Source organism: Anomaloglossus baeobatrachus, chromosome 10 (assembly GCF_048569485.1).
Source record: "Anomaloglossus baeobatrachus isolate aAnoBae1 chromosome 10, aAnoBae1.hap1, whole genome shotgun sequence".
Classification (NCBI taxonomy): Eukaryota; Metazoa; Chordata; class Amphibia; order Anura; family Aromobatidae; genus Anomaloglossus; species Anomaloglossus baeobatrachus.
Window position 1 is genome coordinate 28,546,200 of NC_134362.1, and position 19,156 is coordinate 28,565,355.

A 19,156-nucleotide genomic window follows, 5' to 3' on the forward strand; every position below is an offset into this window, starting at 1 on the left:
CATCACCATCTACAGTCAGTACCCCCATAAAATCACCATCTACAGTCAGTGCCCCATAAAATCACCATCTACAGTCAGTACCCCATAACATCGTTATCTACAGTCAGTACCCCATAACATCACCATCTACAGTCAGTACCCCATAACATCGTCATCTATAGTCAGTACCCCCATAACATCAGTATCTACAGTCAGTACCCCATAACATCCCCTTCTACAGTCAGTACCCCATAACATCGCCATCTACAGTCAGTGCCCCATAACATCGCCATCTACAGTCAGTACCCCATAACATCGTCATCTATAGTCAGTGCCCCCATAACATCGCCATCTACAGTCAGTGCCCCATAACATCGCCATCTACAGTCAGTACCCCATAACATCACCATCTACAGTCAGTGCCCCATAACATCACTATCTACAGTCAGTACCCCCATAACATCACCATCTACAGTCAGTGCCCCATAACATCACCATCTACAGTCAGTGCCCCATAACATCACCATCTACAGTCAGTACCCCCATAACATCACTATCTACAGTCAGTACCCCATAACATCCCCTTCTACAGTCAGTGCCCCCATAACATCGCCATCTACAGTCAGTGCCCCATAACATCGCCATCTACAGTCAGTGCCCCATAACATCACCATCTATAGTCAGTGCCCCATAACATCACCATCTACAGTCAGTACCCCATAACATCGTTATCTACAGTCAGTACCTCATAACATCGTCATCTATAGTCAGTGCCCCCATAACATCACCATCTACAGTCAGTACCCCATAACATCGTTATCTACAGTCAGTACCTCATAACATCACCATCTACAGTCAGTACCCCATAACATCACTATCTACAGTCAGTACCCCATAACATCACCATCTACAGTCAGTACCCCATAACATCGTTATCTACAGTCAGTACCTCATAACATCGTCATCTACAGTCAGTGCCCCATAACATCACCATCTACAGTCAGTACCCCATAACATCCCCTTCTACAGTCAGTACCCCATAACATCGCCATCTACAGTCAGTGCCCCATAACATCGCCATCTACAGTCAGTACCCCATAACATCACCATCTACAGTCAGTACCCCATAACATCCCCTTCTACAGTCAGTACCCCATAACATCGCCATCTACAGTCAGTGCCCCATAACATCGCCATCTACAGTCAGTACCCCATAACATCGTCATCTATAGTCAGTGCCCCCATAACATCGCCATCTACAGTCAGTGCCCCATAACATCGCCATCTACAGTCAGTACCCCATAACATCACCATCTACAGTCAGTGCCCCATAACATCACCATCTATAGTCAGTACTCCATAACATCGCCATCTACAGTCAGTACCCCATAACATCACCATCTACAGTCAGTACCCCATAACATCATCATCTACAGACAGTACCCCATAACATCACCATCTACAGTCAGTGCCCCCATAACATCACTATCTACAGTCAGTACCCCATAACATCGCCATCTACAGTCAGTACCCCATAACATCGCCATCTACAGTCAGTGCCCCATAACATCACCATCTATAGTCAGTGCCCCATAACATCACCATCTACAGTCAGTACCCCCATAACATCACCATCTACAGTCAGTGCCCTATAACATCACCATCTACAGTCAGTACCCCATAACATCACCATCTACAGTCAGTGCCCCATAACATCACCATCTACAGTCAGTACCCCATAACATCGCCATCTACAGTCAGTACCCCATAACATCGCCATCTACAGTCAGTACCCCATAACATCGTTATCTACAGTCAGTACCCCCATAACATCACTATCTACAGTCAGTACCCCATAACATCGTCATCTACAGTCAGTACCCCATAACATCGTCATCTACAGTCAGTGCCCCATAACATCACCATCTATAGTCAGTGCCCCATAAATCACCATCTATAGTCAGTGCCCCCATAACATCACCATCTACAGTCAGTACCCCATAACATCGTTATCTACAGTCAGTACCCCATAACATCACCATCTACAGTCAGTGCCCCATAACATCACCATCTATAGTCAGTGCCCCATAACATCACCATCTACAGTCAGTACCCCATAACATCGTTATCTACAGTCAGTACCCCATAACATCGTCATCTACAGTCAGTACCCCATAACATCGTCATCTATAGTCAGTACCCCCATAACATCACCATCTACAGTCAGTGCCCCATAACATCACCATCTACAGTCAGTACCCCATAACATCACCATCTACAGTCAGTACCCCCATAACATCACTATCTACAGTCAGTACCCCATAACATCGCCATCTACAGTCAGTACCCCATAACATCGCCATCTACAGTCAGTGCCCCATAACATCACCATCTACAGTCAGTACCCCATAACATCGTTATCTACAGTCAGTACCCCATAACATCGTCATCTACAGTCAGTACCCCATAACATCGTCATCTATAGTCAGTACCCCCATAACATCGCCATCTACAGTCAGTACCCCATAACATCGTCATCTACAGTCAGTACCCCATAACATCACCATCTACAGTCAGTACCCCATAACATCACCATCTACAGTCAGTACCCCATAACATCACCATCTACAGTCAGTACCCCATAACATCACCATCTACAGTCAGTGCCCCATAACATCGCCATCTACAGTCAGTGCCCCATAACATCACCATCTATAGTCAGTGCCCCATAACATCACCATCTACAGTCAGTACCCCATAACATCGTTATCTACAGTCAGTACCTCATAACATCGTCATCTATAGTCAGTGCCCCCATAACATCACCATCTACAGTCAGTACCCCATAACATCGTTATCTACAGTCAGTACCTCATAACATCACCATCTACAGTCAGTACCCCATAACATCGTTATCTACAGTCAGTACCTCATAACATCGTCATCTACAGTCAGTGCCCCATAACATCACCATCTACAGTCAGTACCCCATAACATCCCCTTCTACAGTCAGTGCCCCCATAACATCACCATCTACAGTCAGTACCCCATAACATCGCCATCTACAGTCAGTGCCCCATAACATCGCCATCTACAGTCAGTACCCCATAACATCACCATCTACAGTCAGTACCCCATAACATCCCCTTCTACAGTCAGTACCCCATAACATCGCCATCTACAGTCAGTGCCCCATAACATCGCCATCTACAGTCAGTACCCCATAACATCGTCATCTATAGTCAGTGCCCCCATAACATCGCCATCTACAGTCAGTGCCCCATAACATCGCCATCTACAGTCAGTACCCCATAACATCACCATCTACAGTCAGTGCCCCATAACATCACCATCTATAGTCAGTACTCCATAACATCGCCATCTATAGTCAGTACCCCATAACATCACCATCTACAGTCAGTACCCCATAACATCATCATCTACAGACAGTACCCCATAACATCACCATCTACAGTCAGTGCCCCCATAACATCACTATCTACAGTCAGTACCCCATAACATCGCCATCTACAGTCAGTACCCCATAACATCGCCATCTACAGTCAGTGCCCCATAACATCACCATCTATAGTCAGTGCCCCATAACATCACCATCTACAGTCAGTACCCCCATAACATCACCATCTACAGTCAGTACCCCATAACATCACCATCTACAGTCAGTGCCCCATAACATCACCATCTATAGTCAGTGCCCCATAACATCACCATCTACAGTCAGTACCCCATAACATCGTTATCTACAGTCAGTACCCCATAACATCGTCATCTACAGTCAGTACCCCATAACATCGTCATCTATAGTCAGTACCCCCATAACATCACCATCTACAGTCAGTGCCCCATAACATCACCATCTACAGTCAGTACCCCATAACATCACCATCTACAGTCAGTACCCCCATAACATCACTATCTACAGTCAGTACCCCATAACATCGCCATCTACAGTCAGTACCCCATAACATCGCCATCTACAGTCAGTGCCCCATAACATCACCATCTACAGTCAGTACCCCATAACATCGTTATCTACAGTCAGTACCCCATAACATCGTCATCTACAGTCAGTACCCCATAACATCGTCATCTATAGTCAGTACCCCCATAACATCGCCATCTACAGTCAGTACCCCATAACATCGTCATCTACAGTCAGTACCCCATAACATCACCATCTACAGTCAGTACCCCATAACATCACCATCTACAGTCAGTACCCCATAACATCACCATCTACAGTCAGTACCCCATAACATCACCATCTACAGTCAGTACCCCATAACATCACCATCTACAGTCAGTACCCCATAACATCACCATCTACAGTCAGTGCCCCATAACATCGTCATCTACAGTCAGTGCCCCATAACATCACTATCTACAGTCAGTACCCCATAACATCACCATCTACAGTCAGTGCCCCATAACATTACCATCTACAGTCAGTACCCCATAACATCACTATCTACAGTCAGTACCCCATAACATCACTATCTACAGTCAGTGTCCTGAAACACCATCTACAGTCAGTGCTCACATAACATCATCTATAGTCGGTGCCCCATAACATTGTCATCTATAGTCAGTACCCCATAACATCACCATCTACATCAGTGCCCAATAACATCATCATCTATAGTCAGTGCCCCCATAACATTGTCATCTGCAGTCAGTGACCTCATAACATCGTCATCCAGAGTCTGTGCCACCGTAACTTCATCATCTACAATCAATGCCCTGAAACATCATTATCTACAGTCAGTGCCCCCATAACATCGTCATCTACAGTCAGTACCCCATAAATCGTCATCTACAGTCAGTGCCCCCATAACATCGCCATCTACAGTCAGTACCCCATAACATCATCATCTACAGTCAGTGCCCTCATAACATCGTCATCTACAGTCAGTGCCCCCATAACACTGTGATCTATAATCAGTACCCTCATAACATCGTCATCTATAGTCATTGCCCCCATAACATCATCTACAATCAGTGGCCCCATAACATTGTTACACACAGTCAGTGCCCTCATAATATTATTATTCACAGTCAGTGCTCTCATAACATTGTTACAGTCAGTACCCCAAAAACAATGTTACACAGAGTCAAGACCCCCATAACATTGTTACACACAGTCAGTGCCCTCATAATATTATTATGCGCAGTCGGTGCCCTCATAACATTGTTACAGTCAATACCCCCATAACAATGTTACACACAGTCAGTGTATTACTCACAGTCAGTACCCCAGAACATTGTTACACAGTCAATACCCCCATAACATTGTGACATACAGTCAGTGCCCCCATAATATTGTTACAGTAAATGTAATATCCATGGATTGCATTTTTACACCATAAACCATATGAGAAGACGCCTCTTTGTGTTGGATATAACATACAATGTCTCATCCTCATCTGAAGCATGATGTGATGATAAGGCCGGTGCTGAACAATCCGGGAGGAATCTGTAAGATACTGTATCCAGAAATATATAATAACATGAAAGGAAGGATCAAAGCCTGAGGCTGCACCACTGAGAGGGTCTGACAACCTGTCACTCTCTGACTCCTGTCAGGTGCAGTGTTGTCATGGACATTGACAGTGTTTGCAGCAGACCAGCATCCCCTATGTACAGTGCCAAAAACCAACACCGATCAAGGCCAGAATTTTACATTTTCTGATGAGGCTGGTGTACTTACTGTGAATATTTCACACTTTGAGAGACTAATTTGCCTTTACTGTAATTTTGGGTTTTATTCCCAAAGAGGTTTGTATAGAATTTGTCACCAGATTTCTCAATATTGACTGCGTAAATTATTAAAGAAATATCTTAGACCTGATGAGGCTGGTGTACTTACTGTGAATATCCATGTTGAAATAGCTGTATAATCATTTGTGAAAGTTTGTGCAAGCGAGGCAATCAGGTCACAGGGAATGACACTCGGCTCACGGTAGCAGCAGACTTTAGTGTGATCCCTGCCTAGTCCAAGGGTCTGTTTACATGGACCGACCTGCGGCACTATACGACCGCTGATTAATAAACTTTTAGACCAAAGTTAACGACGAGCACTGAGCAATCTGTAATAGATCGCTTGGTGCGCAGTTTACCATGATCCTCCGCAGCGCGAGTCCTGTTTATATGGCTGCATGAATGATCATTTCACCCGACGAACGAGCTTTTGCTTGTTCGTCAGGTTATCAGCAGCCTGTTCACATGACAAGATAATTGTGTAAAGAGCGACTTTTCTCGCAGTGTAAATGTCTCTGAACTCTAAAAGGTGCTTTACACGCTGCAACATCGCTAACGATATATTGTCGGGGTCACGGTGTTTGTGACGCACATCCGGCGCCGTTAGCGACATCGCAGCGTGTGACACCAAGGAGCGACGATCAACGATTGCAAAAACGTCACAAATCGTTGATCGTTGACACGTCGCTCCTTTTCATAATATCGTTGGCGGTGCATGCCGCTGGTTGTTCGTCGTTCCTGCGGCACCACACATCGCTATGTGTGACTCCCCGGGAACGACGAACATCTCCTTACCTGCGTCCACCGGCAATGAGGAAGGAAGGAGGTGGGCGGGATCTGTGACGCCCTGGCAAAACCAGGGTGTCACAGAGCCTGCAAAAATCCAGCAAAGTGCAGGCCATTCTCCTCCTTGGTAACCTGATTCCACACCAGTGCAGCAGGACAGACACCCCCCCCCCTGTGTAAGAGCTAAACAGAGCAGGAGGGGAGGGGCTGGAGCAGAGTGTGTGGGGAGAGGGAGAGGAGAGGAGCCCGGAGTTGTAGCTCCCGGGCTGCTACAGAAGCGTGCTCCAAAAGGGCCGAGACAGGCTGTTGTGGCGCCCTAGCCTAGCCAGGTCGTCACAGATAATACACAAACACCCCCACCCCCATTAGACAGGGACACCAGCCAAACAAAAACCCTTGTTGCCTCCCTCCAGGGTCTGATGTCCACACCAGGTGGGGCGGAGTCAGGCGATTGGCCCCACCCACCGAGGAGTTCACAGGCCTGGAGGCGGGAAAAGTTTCAGTTTTAGTCCAGGAGGTGAAAGTGAGAGGAGCAAACACTTGGGTGTCTGGGTTTGTGGCCCAGGCACTGACAGCAAGGTTGGCAGACGGTGGTGGCCGTCTGCAGGAGTGGTGAAGCAACGCGGAACTGTAAGACCGGGGTCGGGCGACGACCCGCCGGTACCAACCGGGGAGCGAAGTGAACCCAGCACACACAGGCAGGGCCATCGGACCCCGACCAGGCTTGGAGCTGCCGACAATAGTCAAATCCGAGTGTGACAGGAACCCCAGGGGTTTCATAACAGCAAAAGTCCCGATTGAATGCAACCGCCCACACCGTGAGGGTATACAGCTACCGCCTAAGGCTAGAGACCCAAGGCCCAGCGCCTGCGGGCAAACGGGCTCCTCCGGTACCCATACACTGGGGAGCGGACTACCGTTGGGGATCCATAGTAGTCAGAAGGAGAACATCAAGGTGCAGGGAAAGACAGCCGCCATCACCTGTCCGGGGAGAGACACTGCAGCCGGCTGCGGGACCCGCCCATGCAGCCGTTTGGTTTACCGAGGACTTTGTACCTTTCTTGCTGAGTGAGTACACCCGTGCCATCCGGCACCGCGCCGCGCTGTCCCTGCAACCCTGCACTTCACCAACCCTGCCTCCCCGTCTCATCATCGGGCCCCGGGACCACCGACCCCTACCCACGGAGGGGGAAAACAACATCTCAGCTGCTCCCTACCATCGCTCCCGGGATCCCCGTCATCAGCAGCGGTGGTGCCTATCTTCACCACAACCCGTGGGTGGCGTCACGGACTAAATTCCCCAAACCAACCACCCCTTTCACTCACGGGCGAGGAGCGCCGCTCGAGTCCCTGGATCCGGCCCACCGCTCGAGCCACTGAGCAGCCATCGCAGCAGCGCCGGACCCGAGCGTTAGCAAGCGCAGCGCAGTGGCGTCCTCCCCGCCCGCGACACTGTTAGTGAGGAAGGGACTTGAAGTGACCGGGGCAGGGTAGTGGCCCGCCGGTATCGAAAGAGATCCCGGATCACTGCAGGGGAGTGGACTCCCCGTTCCCGGCCGAGGAGGAAAGAAAGAGTGGAGAAAGAGGCACCTGACTGCAGGGAAAGAACAGGGGTCTCCTGCACCGTGTGTGGGACTTAAACATCCTCCGTACCGAAGGCTGCGGACTCCGGCAGTTTCTAGTTTACCAGTGACTGTGTGGTTCAATTGTGAGTACAACAGTGCCATCAGGCACCGCACCACAGCATTGCGCCCTGCAGCACGCTCTCTCCTACCGGGCTCCGGGACAACAGCCCCTACCCACGGAGGGGTCGACACCTTAGCTGCTCTCCGCCATCGCTCCCGGGATACCCCATCACCAGCAGCGGTGGTGCCCACCATCACCACAACCTGTGGGTGGCGTCACAACCGACATCCCACCACCAAACCTTCCCCCTTTTCACTCGTGGGCGAAGAGGTGGTGCTCGAGCCCCCGGGTCCGGCCCCGTGCTCGAGCCACCGAGGAGCAGAAGTACCGGACCCGAGCGCCAGCGATCCCCAAGGCGAGCGGCGTTCCCGGAACCCATCCGCCCGCGACAGATCTTCCACCCGCTCATCTCCGCCCCTCCGCTTCTATTGGACGGCTGCCGTGTGACGTCGCTTTGACGCCGCACAGACCGCCCCCTTAGAAAGGAGGCGGTTCGCCGGCAACTGCGACGTCGCAGGGAAGGTAAGTCTGTGTGACGGGTGGAAGCGATGTTGTGCGCCACGGGCAGCGAATTGCTTGTGACGCACAACCGACGGGAGCGGGTATGCTCGCTATCGATATTGCAGCGTGTAAAGTGACCTTAAGCCAAACCCTAAACCGATCCCTAACCTTAGTTAATGTTATAAAAAGTGTAAAAGTAGATGTTAATAATGAAGGTAGGTGGCAATGAATCATGAACGCTCCTGTCTTCTTTCATTACGTGATAATCTTCTATGCAGAGTGCAGCAGCGGAGATGAAATTGTCATAGGCTCCTGTGCTCTACATAGCAAGCCCAAAAAAAAGATCCAGAGCATAAGCTGGTATATGTGCAATGTATAAGAGCATTGGGGTTTTTTTCATTGGTTTTGTGCTCTAAATATATATTTTTGTAACTTTTTACTCATTTCTTTACAGTAGTTTTAAAGGAACAAAAGAATCAGACTTTTTCCTTCAGCTACATAGAGATACAGTTTATAAATATATCCATCTATATCTCTATGTAGCTGAAAAAACTGCTTCTGCTTTCTCTGCCTGCAATACAGGTTAAGATTACCAAATCGTCCTATTCCTCTCAATATAGGCAGTGGCTCAATGGTTGAGATGCTGCTTATGGACAATGAACTCATGAGTTCTAGTCCTGACCCGTCCCCGGACACCAGAGCAGAGGAGAATTTAATTTATGCACTGAAGTGAGAGGAGGAGCCGGGACATGAGCTGTGAACAGCGGGACTGCGGGAGAGAGCCCTCAAATCGGGACAGTCCAGCTGTATCCGGGACGGTATGTGATCAAGCCTTGATCAAGCAGATGAGAATTTAATGTATGCACTGAACTGAGATGATGAGCCGGGACAAGAGCTGTGAACAGCGGGACTGCGGGACAGAGCCCTCAAATCGGGACAGTCCAGCTGAATCCGGGACGGTATGTGATCAAGCCTTGCCATCGGAAGATCCAAAGCAGAGTGCAGCAGCCGGTGACAATACACGTCACCTTTTGCGCTCCGCATAAGCAGCTTCTGGCGGTACCTGTGTGTTTGCAGGTGCTGAATACTTTACAGTGGGGGCAGCATGCAGAAGGGGTGGAGGGGTGAAAGTTTGCACCCCCATAGACTGTGGCTCCGGGGTTATCAGCTCTTCTGGACCTCACCAATACCATTGCATCACTGGTAGATTTCTCTCTTATTATGTGCCAATTTCAGGCACAATGTGCAGTTGCTGTGCACTTCCCTCCTCTTCCCTTGGCAAATCCACCCTTCATAGTAATATCTGAGAGATCAGTCAACAGCACAGGAGACACAACTATAAGTAGAATCAATATATTTGCAACTTGCCATAAATCAATCCTCCAACCATTCATGGCACATTGCCCACCCAAAATCCCAAGAAGGCGCTCACATTTGTGCACTTTTGCATAAGAGAAGGTCCATTAAAATCCAAAATATAAGATTTTCAAAAATGATGAGAGCATGGCAAATACCCATGTGAGAAAAGTGCATTCAGCAAATTGATTAAGTTTTACCAAATATTTAATAAATGTGAAGTTAATCTGCAGTCAGGGGATATTCCTGGAGGGGGCAGACAATAACTGGAGCCTTTAAAAGAAAAGAAAAAAAAAAAAAAAAAAGAAAATTGGCTTCCACCGTCCAACGTCTAAAATTGTTTGTGTCCTCATCAAGGATGAAATGTCACAGCGTGTAAGACGTCTCCTGGAGCTCGGCCCTCGGGATCTCTGCAGATTGGTTTATCATGAAGGGAACCAAACTGGTTTAGACAGAAGATAAACAGAACAGTTTAGACCTTGGTCCGATCTGTCCCCCAACAGGGAGGCGACTGACCCGAGGTAGGTCAGTAGGTCAGGGCCTGAGCCTCGTGATATGAGGAAAGCTGCCATGAAATATTATAAGGGATATCAACAAACCCTACGAGTTTCAGAGACATCTACGGTACTGACAATGTACATAGGAATGAGACCGGATGACCATCAGAAAAAGGAGTCCAATGTATTTATCCCTGTAAGGTTACCTTCATGTGACACCCTGGACTAGCCAGGTAGTCACAGGTAGACCCCCTGCACAAACACCAGCCCCTAAAAAGGTTTAACCAGCCAACCTAAAAACCCTGAGTCACCCCTCTCAGGTCTTGACGTTCACACCCGGGGGCGGAGACAGGCGGTTGGCCACGCCCTCCGAGGAGTTCGGAGAGCCTGAGGCGGGAAAAACACAGGCAGACGAGTTCTGGAGGTGAAAGAGAGCAGTAGCACTGTCAACATCTGCCAGGGATCTGGGTAGGAGCCCAGATACCCTGTGACCAGGAGGCAGATGGTGGTTGCCGCCTGCAGGAGTCGGGAAGACGGTTTGTGGAACCGTAAGGGACCGGGACAGGGTAGTGGCCCGCCGGTACCGAATAGGGGAACCAACTGGAAACCGGAGCACCGGGAGGGGTATTAAGACCCTGAACGATGTCCAGAAGCCACTGGACCATGTCGAATTCACTGATTGAGGTCTGGACCTCAGGTCCTTTCCCGTCCCAAGACCCGAAAGACGGCAACAGCCCACCGAGAGGGATAGAAAGCCACCGCACAGGCAGAGAGATCCCACGGGCCAGCGCCTGCAGGCAAACGGGTTCCCTGACACACAAAGCCGGGGAGCGGACTACCGTTGCTGAAGCATAGGCAGTCAAGTTCTACCACAGAGGTGCAGGAGAAAGGCTGGAGTCACCAACCTGAGTAAGGGGCAAAGCGCAGCCGGCTGCGGGCACCGACCACCATCCTTTTTGGTTTACCAGAGAGTCCGGTGTATCTGTCATAGTGAGTACAACAGTGCCCTCGGGCCGCGCACCACACCGCACCATCCCGCTCGCACCTCACAACCACCGGGCCCCGGGACCATCATCCCCTGCCCACAGAGGGGTCAACACCAGGCTGCACAACACCGTCCCCGGGAGCCTAGTTAACGGCAGCGGTGGTGTCCACATTCACCACAACCCGTGGGTGGCATCACGAACTTACATCCCTAAACGCCACGGCCTCGGTCGTGAACCTTCTCCACCGAAATCCCTACACGTAGCGCCAGCCTCCTTTCAGAGCGAAGTGACCCCCGGGTCCGGAGGCGCTCGAGACACCCATCGAACGAGCCCGAAGCAGAGCGGATCGGCTGCGGCCAAGTGCGGGGCGGTACATTCACACCATGAGTTTTTGATGCTGCACATTTTCACTACGTTGTGCCCTCGTTGTTTTTTTTTTTTCTAGCGTTTTTTCCTTGCTTCTTTTAATCAATAAAAGCAAGGAAAAAACATCTCAGAAAAGTCTATGAAAATAGTGACTTGCTGTGCACACGCTGCTTTTTTTTTCCTTGCAGTTTTTCTTGCTGAAAAAAAAGCTTACAGTTCTAGCAAAGTGGATGGGATTTATGGAAATCTCCTTCCCACTGCGCTTCTTTTTTAACTCAACGTAAACTGTCCTGCGGTGCGTTTCAAATCCGCAACGCCAATATCTCTTGCGGATATGCTGAGTATTATGTGCGGAATTTCCCCGTACTTTTCATTTCTGCAGGTAAAATCCTGGAAATGCACCAAAAACGCACGTAAAGCACACATGACTGTATCAAGAAAGTTTTGTTCACGCCAAATAAAAAGAAGTATCAAAAACAAAAGCAGCTTTAAAAAACGCGACACACCAAAAAGAGACAAAAAAACTGCAGAGTCAAAAACAATAAAAACAGTCAAATACGCAATGGAATAAAGTAAAATGTAGCTTAATTTAGCAAATAAGTGCAGAAAATCTGTAACATCAAAAACTCAAAAAATACTCATTGTGGGATAGGGCACATTCACACATGGCATTTTTGCACAATGCGTGTTAAGGAGGACTATCTATAGATAGTCCTGATCAAATACGTAATTAACCTTGAGCCATAGGGGATTGTGGGAAATGACTGATAAAGTGCATTATTTCACCTTAATTAAGCCTGTTCAGATCATACATGTGACACATAGCTAACACTTGCCGCCGCTTCCTGTTCTCCACACCCTGCCCTGGTATGCGAGGAATGTCCAGATGGAAGAAGAGGACCCATGGACCAACCCACTGACCTAAGATTTTGGCGTCCCACTTCATTGACCAAGCAGTACCAATTGTTGACTTCTAGCGGATTGGTTCTTTGGTACAACCCACTGGGCGGACGCAGCTTCAAACGGGAGTTTGGAACTGGTCATAGTGTCTCTTTAGAACAAGGGAAGGTGTAGGTTGGGCACATGTATCAGTCCGGAAGTCCATTTGGAAAGGATCTCCGGGTGACATTCTTGAAGTTGAATGGGCACGTGGACAGTTTGGGTTTGGCCTGATGCATGGAAATTCTACATTCGCTTATCATTGGTACCATTTCTACGGCCCATGGATGCCCTTCAAGAGAGCTGTCAGAGACGAATGACCTTGAGGTGAAGGGTGGGTGCCAAAGAATATTTAATAAGTTAAGTTGGATGCTTGCAGACCTTGGTTGCATCTGCTTGTACCCACAACTAGGACAATTGCCAAGTCCCTGACTGGCCTCAAATACAGGATTCCTTGATGTTGGCCGCGGACAGCAGAAATTGTTTTCCCCTCCTATGTCTAATTGCGCACGTTGCGCATCCACCTGCTGGATTCTGGAACTTTGAGCAGTGAAAGGGTTCTGCACCCTTCACTATGAACTTTGCCCAACCAGACCTGGAATTTGCACCATCCCCTCATGGACTGCGCCCTACCTTCCTCCCATAATGCACATTGTCCTAAACACCCATTATGGACTTTGCCCATATCCGACCATGGACTTTGTCCCTCATGGACTGTGTCCTTGGAAGACGACTATTGTTGGTTTGGAAGGGGGATATACATCCTGATGTCCCAACTGGGTTGAAGGCAAAAGGGCTGTGCCCACGGATGAGTGGGGCCACTGTTGTTTTGGCCTGAGAGCCCTTAAACTATTTGGTTCCGGTGTCCCAACCTAGTGGGACTAGGTCCATGCTGACCACAAGGGAAGAGGACACATCTATCCTCTGGAAAAGAGCTTGTTATTTGGGTTTTACGTGGCATTCATTTGTGTCTTAGAGTTGTCCGAATGGTTGAGGACGACCATTGTTAAAGAGAGGAGGAATGTAAGAGTAGTGGAATGTTGTAGTAGCGTTCCTACCTCTGAAGGCACCAATCGCATCATCGTATTGTCATGAAGTGTAATGTAAATAATGTCTTGCATCTTTTGTAAATATTGCGTAATGTGAATTGTGATGTAATGTTATTTATTGTAATATGTTCCATTGTAATGTATAATGTAAAGGTATAGTGTATAATAAGCATTGTATGTGATAATGTATGGCATAGCACTTGTTTAGGAAGATATCAGAATATAGGTTAAGTAATAGTTAAGTGTTGGGACTAGTCCACAATGGGAGGGGTTATTTGATAGGGTAAGTGAATGCTCATTCTAGAAGAGTCAGTTGAGTAGAGAGTGAAGACCTAGTGAGAAAAAGTGACAGACATATAGGCAGTTGGTGGTGAGGGTCGCATACAGTGGGTGACTTGTGGCAGCAAAGGAGACGAGATAGCATGAACCTTTAGTATTGACTAAAAGACTGAGTGAAAACAAGGCTCGACTGTTCAAACAGAGCTGCCCCAGACAGTAATATCTGGAGGACTCTAGTAGCCAGGCCCCTTGACCGTCAAGGTAACTGGGTATCCTTACTGGCGTGTGAACGTAGTCGACTACCCAAGAAGTTTTCCCCCAAGTGTCCAGGAGCACAAGGCTTTTCTTTATTCATTACAGGATCCTTATGGAGACTGGACGTGGAATCGTTGGAAGTGAAGGTGACCATCACAAACTGTACTGTGGCATTGTGCGGGGTTGTACTGGACCTCACAGGACCAGAAAGATCTGAAGAAACCAGTAGGAACTGAGACGATGTCTAAACATGCCTTGTACAATTGAAACGTGCTGGAAGATATGTGCCCACTATCTGATGTGCAAAGTCCACACACCCAGCCAGGACCAGCAAGTTCATGTAGCTTGCTTGGGTGTCCGGAGTCAACTCCTCGCCCCATGCCACCCTATACAACTATCAATTCTACTATTTGCTATTTTGTATGAACCACCTAAAGTTATGTACAGATTGCCTATATTCATGCACAGTATAAATATATGAACACTCCAGAACCCTCTTGAGATTGTTGGAAATCACAACCTTGTGTATTTCTTCTATTCTCACCAGACATCAACTGAATCCCAGAAACTTCTAAGTTGGAGTGAGGGCTGCTCTAATTCCCTGCCACAAACTTATCAATAGAGGCATCTAATCCAATAATATTGCTTAGGGTTCATTCGGCCAAAGAAGCGTAAAGCCAAACAAATTAATAGGAGGTAAAGTAATACAGGGATCCCTAATAGTCCATATATCGAAGGATGAGCGTTGTATTTTTTCATACTTTTTTCTGAACTGTCGGAGGTATTCTTTGGCAATAATTCTCGACGCATGCTTCTGATGTATATGTCCAACGGTTTGTGGAAGAGATACTAAGTACTCACCTATATATACTATGGAAGTTATACTGAGCAACTGTCCCTATATGCAGAGTAACAAATTTCCCAATGAGATGTTCATTAATGGGATGAAGAGGTTATACTGTGGAGGTTGTACTGGGGAGAGGACAGAGGTTGTACTGGCGAGAGGACAGAGGTTGTACCGGCGAGAGGACCGAAGTTGTACTGGCGAGAGGACCGAGGTTGTACTGGCGAGAGGACCGAGGTTGTACTGGCGAGAGGACCGAGGTTGTACTGGCGAGAGGACCGAGGTTGTAATGGCGAGAGGACTGAGGTTGTACTGGCGATAGGACCGAGGTTGTACTGGCGAGAGGACCGAGGTTGTACTGGCGAGAGGACCGAGGTTGTACTGGCGAGAGGACCGAGGTTGTACTGGCGAGAGGACCGAGGTTGTACTGGCGAGAGGACCGAGGTTGTACTGGCGAGAGGACCGAGGTTGTACTGGCGAGAGGACCGAGGTTGTACTGGCGAGAGGACCGAGATTGTACTGGCGAGAGGACAGAGGTTGTACTGGCGAGAGGACAGAGGTTGTACTGGCGAGAGGACAGAGTTTGTACTGGCGAGAGGACCGAGGTTGTACTGGCGAGAGGACCGAGGTTGTACTGGCGAGAGGACAGAGGTTGTACTGGCGAGAGGACAGAGGTTGTACTGGCGAGAGGACAGAGGTTGTACTGGGGGGAGAGGACGGAGGTTGTGTGCCGCCCCCGTGCCAGCAGCTGGGCTGCTCGGATCCGGATCCGCAGTGGCTAGAGGGGTCTCCGGACCCGGGGGTCGTGCGGCCACTCAATAAAGGGGGGAATTGTTTGTGGTTTTGGCATAATGTTCGTGACGCCACCCACGGTGTGTGGTAACGTGACGGACCACCGCTGCCGGTTTTGGGAAGCCCGGGGATGCTGGTGCGTGTTAAACCCTCCGTGGGCAGGGGAGTGGTGTCCCGGGGTCCTGTGATGAATGGCGTGGGGAACCCGTCGGCTGCAAGGGGGTTACGTGTACTCACACAGTCCAAAGTCACTGACGCTGACACCAGGTAAACCAAACTCTTGACCACTCTGTGGTCCTTGAATGGGCACGCTGGGTCCGTGTCCTCTTGGTGTTGCCTGTTGGCCTGAAGCCTTGTCCCTTGGCACTGTGTGTCCTACGTGTGGATCCCTTACACTTGGAGCGTTTCGGGCCCCACTCACCTACGTGGCTAGCAGGGTGAGCTTGCTCTCAGGGTTCACATTTGGGATTTTCTGGACGGTTGTGGGAAGTCCTATCCCCCTCGTTACGCTAGTACCCCGATTCTGGAGCAGGTGGGGAACGGTTCCTGAAGATTCCGTTCCCGTCGGGTGAATTACTGGGCTACGTGAAGCTACTTCCCAGCCTAGAGTCCGCGTACCCCGTCGTGCCCTGGTCCCTGCCCGGTTGTAGCACAAGGCAGCCGGCCTGCTCTCTGTAGCAGCACCGTGCTCCCTGCCACTAACCCCTGCGACCGGGGTTCCAGCTCCTTCTGGCCAGGCCAACGTCTGGCACCTGGGACGGGTACAGGAGCTCAGCTCCACAGCGTGACCTGGACTGTCACCGCTGTCTCTCCTTCCACCTCCACTCTACAACTCTACAACTCTACTGCCCTGACACTTCTGCCCTCCTTCTACCAGCCCTCCATCTGGGTGGCCCTATTCCCCTCAGGCTGCCCAATGGGTGTTTGGTGGGTGTGGTACAGAGTGTTCCTCAGGATTTGTGTAAACCTGTGGGTAGCAACACCAAAGTGACAGGACCCATAACCAAGGAGGAGCGGGTACCATGCAGAAGGGCAGATTGCACGGCACCCTTGTGACGACCTGATAGGCCAGGGCGTCACAGTTGTGCAGGGGAGAGGACGGAGGTTGTAAAGGAGAGAGGACGGAGGTTGTATTGGGGGGAGAGGACGGAGGTTGTACAGGAGAGAGGATGGAGGGTGTATTGGGGGGAGAGGACGGAGGTTGTACAGGGGAGAAGACGGAGGTTTTAATGGGGAGACGATGGAGGTTGTACAGGGGAGAGGACGGAGGTTGTACAGGGGAGAGGATGGAGGTTGTATTGGGGGGAGAGGACGGAGGTTGTACAGGGGAGAGGACGGAGGTTTTAATGGGGAGAGCATGGAGGTTGTATTGGGGGGAGAGGACGGAGGTTGTACAGGGGAGAGGATGGAGGTTTTAATGGGGAGAGGATGGAGGTTGTACTGGGGAGAGGACGGAGGTTGTACTGGGGAGAGGACGGAGGTTGTACAGGGGAGAGGACGGAGGTTTTAATGGGGAGAGGATGGAGGTTGTACTGGGGAGAGGATGGAGGTTGTACTGGGGAGAGGATGGAGGTTGTACTGGGGAGAGGATGGAGGTTGTCCTGAGCTCTTATGAGGAGGAGAAAGTTACCCCAGAGGGAAACAGCAATGTGCCATTATTACATGACAGGCAGACGACACACTACATTGACTGTGCATTAGGATCCCCCTCATCATATATATTGCACAGCTGACCTGGATGATACCGGACACATGCATTGAACTTTACCCATTGCATAAGAAACCAACCCCTGCCTTACATGATATGTACCATGCGAGGTCTTCCAAGTACAATGTATCCTGTTGAATGCACCACCAATGTAGCAGCGCTCACTAGTAACCATATATTGATATATCACTAACAGCCCTGTTCATCCTGTGCCTCCTGGTTCATGAATGAAATGCCAGAACTACAGTAAAGAGAGGCAAAGAGGCAACACCGGGCTGGGAACTCTACATAAGTGCCCTTTAAATCCTTCATGTCATATATAACATATATAAAAGATGTCACATCCATACAGCGATTTACTGCACCACATTCTCACCTCTCCGACAGCAAGAAGAGCCATGTAACCAGCAGAAGGCAACACTGCGGAGGTGCCTCTGTGGAGGGAATACTCAATTAGCTGCTGCCTGTGAATATATACAGGCTGCTCTCCTATAGGAAACAGGGGTTAGCAGATAAACAACCTATAACTGCCCCTATACATTGAGCTGTCAGGAAAAATCCCATTGATCCCTGCAGATCAATACCCCCCCTCCCCACCAGTAAAGGAGAAGCGACAATCTCATCTCCTGTGACCTTAATATTAATCAGGGATGAGATCCCAGTGCAGAGATGGCACAGAGGATCTCCAGTGCATGGTGCCACAGGTAATATTCCAAGACTGGCACCATGCGGGGTAGTGGGCATCACCTGGATTACATGGTTGTGGAGGATGCAAGCCCCCCATACATGCAGGGATGGCACATAATAGGAATCAGATGGCAACGTTACCTTGTGAGAGAAGTTTCCGATGTGCGATCCTCATATGTCAGGAATGGGATTCATCCTTTAGGAATCAGGACTGCAGTCTCTGCTAGAAAAAGGATGCTCAGTCCTATACTACACCCTCCGAGTTCCTATTGCCTGCCCTCCCTACCATCATCATCCCCCCCCACCTTCACCACCACCATTACACACCCACCTCTCTGCTATCTTCCCCCTATGTTTCTTCCCTTCTATCCCCCTGCTTCTTCTCAGATCAGTGACTTGATTGATAGGAAAGGCTTGCAGAGCCCACCCACACGTGTTTTTTTTTTTTTTACTGAATAGGGAAAAAAAAGACATAGGGAGAAGATAGGAGGGGGGGCGAGAGAAAGAAGCATGAATGAAAAACCGTAGCCAGCACTGCAGACTGGGCTGATATCCGCCACCGGCTCCATGCTATTCCCCACTAATCCATAGGATATCCTTGCAGTAAATATGTGCCCACTGCTGTGCCATGCAGGGAGCTGACAATCTCCGGGTGAAATGCTCTTTTA

The 19,156-nt window shown here is 49.3% G+C and overlaps 1 protein-coding gene across 8 annotated transcripts in view; it reads right to left on the bottom strand.

Annotated features, from left to right (window-relative positions):
* PTPN5 (protein tyrosine phosphatase non-receptor type 5) overlaps positions 1 to 18,842 on the bottom strand; it is a 95,994-nt gene extending 77,152 nt beyond the window's left edge. For 6 of the 8 annotated variants that reach the window (XM_075326584.1, XM_075326583.1, XM_075326576.1 and 3 more), the window contains exon 1: positions 18,630 to 18,761. The gene's annotated coding sequence lies outside the window, so the exon portion shown is untranslated. Of the gene's footprint in view, positions 1 to 18,629; positions 18,762 to 18,819 lie in introns of those variants that run through there. The other 2 variants (XM_075326577.1, XM_075326581.1) reach the window with 2 other exon arrangements.
* Positions 18,843 to 19,156: the final 314 nt, after the last annotated feature.